Genomic DNA, 7,195 nt, shown 5'->3' on the forward strand with positions numbered 1-7,195 from the left:
CTCTTACGAAAAATGAAATACTTGATACCTTTTATAATGGACTAACCGATGCTTCCAAGGACTACTTGGATAGTTGTGTTGGTTGTGTTTTCAGGGAAAGAACAGTTGACGAAGCTAAAATATTATTGAATAATATGTTGACTAATGAAAATAATTGGACTCTTCCTGAGCCAATTCCTGAAGCAATTCCTGAACCAATTGAGCCAATTCCTAAGCCTATTCCTAAACCTACTCCGAAGAAGAGAGGTGTTTTATTTCTCAGTCCTGAAGATATGCAAGAGGCAAAGAAATCAATGAAATAAAAAGGTATTAAAGCTGAAGATGTTAAGAATTTAACTCCTATTGAAGAAATACATGGTCTTAAAATACCACCTGTTGAATAACCATATTGTCTTGATAACCCAACACAGGTAGTAAAGGTAAATTCTCTCTATAGATATGATAAAGTTGAAATCCCCTCTACTAAATTTCATAGCCCATGCTTAGATGAATTTGATGACATTATGGCTAGACAAGAACGTTTTAATGCTTATGTTGGTAGAGAGTTAAAGAATAATGCTTTCGAGATAGGACGTGTAAGTGATAATCTGGCTAGAGTTAAAGATGAACTTCACATCGTTAGCAAATATGCTTCCATGGTTGCTACTCAAGCTGAGCAAGTACTTAAAGCTCAAAATGATTGCTTGATGAATTAAATAATAAAAATGACTTTGTTGTTAGATTGGCTACTAGAACTGGTAGAATGACTCAGGAACCTTTGTATCCTGAAGGCCACCCTAAGAGAATCGAGCAAGATTCTTAGAGAAATAATTTAGAGGCACCTAGTTCTTCCAAAAAGAAGAAAAATAAAAATGATAGGACTTTGCATGCTTCTAGTGAACCTACTGTAGACACACCTGAGAATCCCAATGATATTTCTATCTTTGATGCTGACACACAATCAGGTGATGAACATGAACCTAGTGATCATGTTAATGATAATGTTCATGTTGATGCTCAACCTAGCAAAACCAATGAAGTAGAGGTTGAACCTGTTGTTGATCTTGATAACCCACAATCAAAGAATCAATGTTATGATAAGAGAGATTTTGTTGCTAGGAAGCACGATAAAGAAAGAGAACCATGGGTTCAGAAACCCATGCCCTTTCCTCCTAAACCATCCAAGTCAAAGGATGATGAGGATTTTGAGCGCTTTGCTGAAATGATTAGACCTATTTTCTTACGTATGCGTTTAACTGATATGCTGAAAGTAAATCCTTATGCTAAGTATATGAAGGATATCATTACAAACAAAAGAAAGATATCGGAAGCTGAAATTTCCACCATGCTTGCTAATTACACTTTTAAGGGTGGAATACCAAAGAAACTTGGAGATCTAGGGGTACCGACTATACCATGTTCCATTAAAAGAAATTACGTTAGAACTTCTTTATGTGATCTTGGAGCCGGTGTTAGTGTTATGCCTCTCTCTTTATATCATAGACTTGAATTGAATAACTTGACACCTACTGAAATATCTTTGCAAATGGCTGATAAATCAACTGCTATACCTGTCGGTATTTGTGAGGATGTGCCTGTTGTGGTTGCAAATATCACTATCTTAACGGACTTTGTTATTCTTGATATTCCCGAGGACGATAGTATGTCTACTATCCTTGGTAGACCTTTTTTGAACACTGCAAGGGCTGTTATTGATTGCAACAAAGGCAATGTCACTTTTCATGTTAATGGTAATGAGCATACGGTACACTTTCCGAGGAAACAATCTCAAGTTCATAGCATCAATTCTATTAAAAAAGTTCCAACTATTATTTTTGGAGGTTTTGAATTTCCTCTCCCTACTGTCAAGAAAAAGTATGATATTCTTATTGTTGGGGATTTTCATATCCCCGTTGAGGTAACTTAGTGTTATTCAAAATTTCTCCGGTTCCGTGCTATTCGGAATGAGTTTGTTAACAAGACTTGATCAACCTTGTTAGTGGGTTCATTTTGATGATCACGAGATGGATGAAACTAGAAGGCACAACCTTATGTACCCTCTTTTTACTTTCTGTTATTTAGATTAAATAAAGCAAAAATAGTATTATCCGTCTGTTTTCTGAATTATCCGTGCATTAAAAAATAGTCCAATAATAAAAGTGCTCCAAATGCCCTGCAAATTTAGTATGATTTTTTTTTCTGGAATATTTGAGGATTTCAGGCACTGAAAACACTGCAGGAGGGGCAAGCACCAGGCCACGAGAGTGGAGGGCGCCCCCCCTATAGGGCGCACCCCCTGTCTCGTGGGCCCTTGGTGGCTCCCCTCCACCTATGCCAGCACCCACACACTTCATCTTCTACCCAAAAAAATCCCCATCCATCTCAAGCACGAGTTCTAGCTCATTTTGCTGCGATTTTCAATCTCTTAGCTCAAAGCTCCATTCACAAAACTGCTTTGTGAGATTGTTGTTTGGTATGTGACTCCTCCACTGGTCCAATTAGTTTTTGTTCTAGTGCTTTATTCATTGCAAATTTTTGCTGCATAGGTGACCATGTTCTTGATCTTGCATGTTAAATTTTTGAGGTCCCAAGCAATTCCAATGCATGATATAGGCTCTAGGCACTTGTAGGAGTAGTTGCTATCAATCTTGTTTAGTTTTATGCACTTTTATTTTGAAGTTACTAAAAATTTCAGAAATTTTCAGAAAAAAAATATGCTTAGAAGAATGTATCAAGGTGGTTCCTCGGCGAAGAAAGGGCCCAGGATTGCTATATGTGAGCAAGATGTTGCATTGCCAAGGGACGCGAATGTAAGAGCTTGTGAGTGGCCATCCGATGATTTTATGGTCAGAGCAGGCTTTAAGGAGGAATTTGACGCGTATGTGCGTAATGCTGAGCTGGAGGACTTCTTACAAGATAAGTGTCCTTAGTACTATCAATTGACTGATTCCTTTGTGTGGAGGTTTAAATATAACTGTACGCGTAATTCTCCTAGTGTCCTATTTGATATTTATGATACATCTTACACCATGGACTTAGAGGATTTTACAAATGCTTGCAAACTCCCGCAGTGGGTAATATTAATGATCCTCACAAATCTGAATTTATAGATTTTCTTGCTAGTATTACTGTGGGAGAATCTAGGGACATAGCACAAGCTACCATAGGGAGCATTCATTTTACTGCTATACATTATTTTGCTCTCTTCATTGGTAGATGTATTAACGGTAAGGATGAAGCATGTCACATGTGTGTCCCTGATCTGTGTGTGCTCAAGAGTGATGTGTTAGGTTATAAAGGTTATAACTTGGGGGCAATAGTTGCACCAAGGTTGCAGAATAATAGTAGAAAGGGAAATTTCTTTGGAGGAATTTATGCAACCCGTGTGGGTAATTATCTTAATATAGCCCCATGAGAGGGGGATATGATTTTACCCCCTGTTCATTTGGATAAAGAAGCTATGTTTAATCATCATTTTCTTGAGAGGAATGAACAATTCCTCAATTATCGACTAATCTATGACAGACGCAACATCGTCCCTGTTACTCTTCATGCTCCCTACCTTTTTGATTATCAGGCAAAAGGAAGATATGTTGTCACCAGGGAGGAAGCAGCTGAATACGAGAGGGGAGTGGAGGCAGCTCACCAACACGCTGCAGCTCAGGAGGCGGTTGCCGCTGCATCTCAGTACAACCCCGGTTTCACTTATGGATATCAGCCATGCGGTCCTTGGTACTAGACCAACTTAGGCCAAAAGCCTAAGCTTGGGGGAGTACATATTTCTCACTGACTTTACATTCATTTTCACACACTAGTCGTCGGTGCTCATACTCTTTCATTGTATTATCCATGCTAGTTTAAATTCCTTTTTCTAGTTTTCTTCTTGTGTGCTTGATAAACCTTGAGAAAAAACAAAAAAATTAGTTAGTTCAGTTTCCATGCTTGTAGTAGAAATTAAAATGAAAACCCAAAAAGATTTCTAGTTCTTCTTCTTACTTGTTGGGAGCTTTCCCGTGTAAATAGTTTTATTTTCTTTTCTTTCCTTTGGGGGTCGAGAAGACCATATTGAAAATGCTTAGTGGCTCTCATATGCATGATTGTTTATTTGATTTAGAGCCCTTATTACTTGCATTCTCTCTTGAGTTGAATGCTTGCAGATTCCAGCTTAGTCCAATGCACGTGCACTCTTATTATTATACACATCATTCGGTCGTGCAAGTGAAAGGCAATAATGACGATATATGATGGACTTATTGGGATGAGAAAAGCTGGTATAAACTCGACCTCTCTTGTTTTTGTAAATATGATGAGTTCATCATTTCTGAGTCAGCTTATTATGAAGTAACCATATTTGCAATGACATTTAGAGATTATAGTTGCTTGTGCCATGCTTGATTAGCTTTGAGTTATAATGGTTTACCTTGCGTGCCAACATGCTATTAGAATGATTATGATGTGGTATGATGGGATGGTATCCTCCTTTGAATGAATTGAGTGACTCGACTTGGCACATGTTCACGCATGTAGTTGAAACAAATCAACATATCCTTCATGATATTTATGTTCATGGTGGATTATATCCTACTCATGCTTGTATTCTGTGTGAATTAATTTTAATGCATGTTCATGACTGTTGTCGCTCTCTCAGTTGGTCGCTTCCCAGTCTTTTGCTAGCCTTCACCTGTACTAAGCGGGAATACTGCTTGTGCATCCAAACTCCTTAAACCCCAAAGTTGTTCCATATGAGTCCACTATACCTTCCTATATGCGGTATTTACCTGCCATTCCAAGTAAATTTGTATGTGCCAAACTCCAAACCTTCAAATGAAATTATGTTTTGTATGGTCGAACAGCTCATGTTACAACTAGGGCTGCCTATATCTTCCATGCTAGGTGGGTTATTCTCACGAGGAGTGGACTCCGCTCCTCATTCACGAGAAAGGGCCGGTAACCGGGATGCCCAGTCCCATGATCCAAAAAGATCAGAGCAAATCAAAATAATTAAACAAAACTCCCCCAGGGCTGTTGTTAGTTGGAGGCACTCGTTGTTTCAAGCAAGCCATGGATTGATGCTTGTTGGTGGTTGGGGGAGTATAAACCTTTACCATTCTGTTTGGGAACTGCCTATAATGCATGTAGTATGGAAGATACAACCATCTCATAGTTGTTGCGTTGACAGTGAAAGTATGCCGCTCAAAATGTTATTCAATCTCTATTTTCAAATCGAGCTCTGGCACCTCTACAAATCCTTGCTTCCCTCTGTGAAGGGCCTATCTATTTACTTTTATGTTGAGTCATCACCCTTCTTATTAAAAAGCACTCGCTGAAGAGCACACTGTCATCTCCATTCATTACTATTGGTTTATATTGGGTATGACTTGACTGGATCTCTTTTGTCATGAATTACAATGTTTAGTCAGTTCTTGATCTTTAAAGGTGCTCTGCATTTATGTTTTGCGGTCTCAGAAAGGGCTAGCGAGATACCATTTTGTTATATCATGTTATGATTGTTTTGAGAAAGTGTTTTCATCCGAGTTTTATTATTATGGCTTGCTAGCTGATTATGATATTGATATGAGTAATTGTGAGACCCAAGTGTTATTATGAGTATGGTTAGTTCATAATATTTTCTGAAACTTGAATGCTGGCTTTTCATGTTTACAACGAGAGTTTGTAAAAGTTTTTCTTTATCACTTTCAGTTTATCAACTGAATTGCTTGAGGACAAGCAAAGGTTTAAGCTTGGGGGATTTGATACGTCTCCAACGTATCTACTTTTCCAAACACTTTTGCCCTTGTTTTGGACTCTAACTTGCATGATTTGAATGAAACTAACCCGGGCTGACTCTGTTTGTAGTAGAACTGCCATGATGTTGTTTTATGTGTAGAAAAGAAAAGTTCTCGGAATGTCCTGAAAATCCACGGAGGCACTTTTTGGAATTAATAAGAATTTCTGGGCGAAAGAAATACACCAGGGGGACCAGGGCCTGTCCATGAGACAGGGGGGCGCGCCCCCCCGTAGGGCACCACCCCCTATCTCGTGGGCCCCCTGGACCTCCACCGACCTCAACTCCAACTCCATATATTTCGTCTTGCGGAGAAAAAAATCAGAGAGAGAGTTTCATCGTGTTTTACGACACGGAGCTGCTGCCAAGCCCTAATCTCTCTCGGGAGGGCTGATCTGGAGTCCGTTCGGGGCTCCCGAGAGGGGGAGTCGTCACCATCGTCATCATCAACCATCCTCCATCACCAATTTCATGATGCTCATCGCCGTGCATGAGTAATTCTATTGTAGGCTTGCTGGACGGTGATGGGTTGGATGAGATTTACCATGTAATCAAGTTAGTTTTGTTAGGGTTTGATCCCTAGTATCCACTATGTTCTGAGATTGATGTTGCTATGACTTTGCTATGCTTAATGCTTGTCACTAGGGCCCGAGTGCCATGATTTCAGATACGAACCTATTATGTTTTCATGAATATATGTGTGTTCTTGATCCTATCTTGCAAGTCTATAGTCACCTATTATGTCTTATGATCCGACAACCCCGAAGTGACAATAATCGGGATACTTCTCGGTGATGACCGTAGTTTGAGGAGTTCATGTATTCACTATGTGTTAATGCTTTGGTCCGGTTCTCTATTAAAAGGAGGCCTTAATATCCCTTAGTTTCCGCTAGGACCCCGCTGCCCCGGGAGGGTAGGACAAAAGATGCCATGCAAGTTCTTTTCCATAAGCACGTATGACTATTTACGGAATACATGGCTACATTACATTGACGAATTGGAGCTAGTTCTGTATCACCCTATGTCATAGCTATTTCATGAGGAATCGCATCCGGCATAATTATCCATCACTGATCCATTGCCTACGAGCTTTTCATATATTGTTCTCTGCTTATTAACTTTTCTGTTGCTACTGTTACAACTGATACAAAAACCCAAAAACATTTATCTTTACTTTTGCTACTGTTACCATTATTATCATACTACTTTGCTACTAAATACCTTGCTGCAGATACTAAGTTATCCAGGTGTGGTTGAATTGACAACTCAATTGCTAATACTCAAGAATATTCTTTGGCTCCCCTTGTGTCGAATCAATAAATTTGGGTTGTACTTCACCCTCAAAAGCTGTTATGATCCCCTACACTTGTGGGTTATCAGGGCTACATGCCAATTTCTGCCCATAATCGTTTTTAGCCCAATTCGAATGGG

The sequence above is a fragment of the Triticum aestivum genome, chromosome 6B (genome assembly GCF_018294505.1).
Source record: "Triticum aestivum cultivar Chinese Spring chromosome 6B, IWGSC CS RefSeq v2.1, whole genome shotgun sequence".
NCBI lineage: Eukaryota > Viridiplantae > Streptophyta > Magnoliopsida > Poales > Poaceae > Triticum > Triticum aestivum.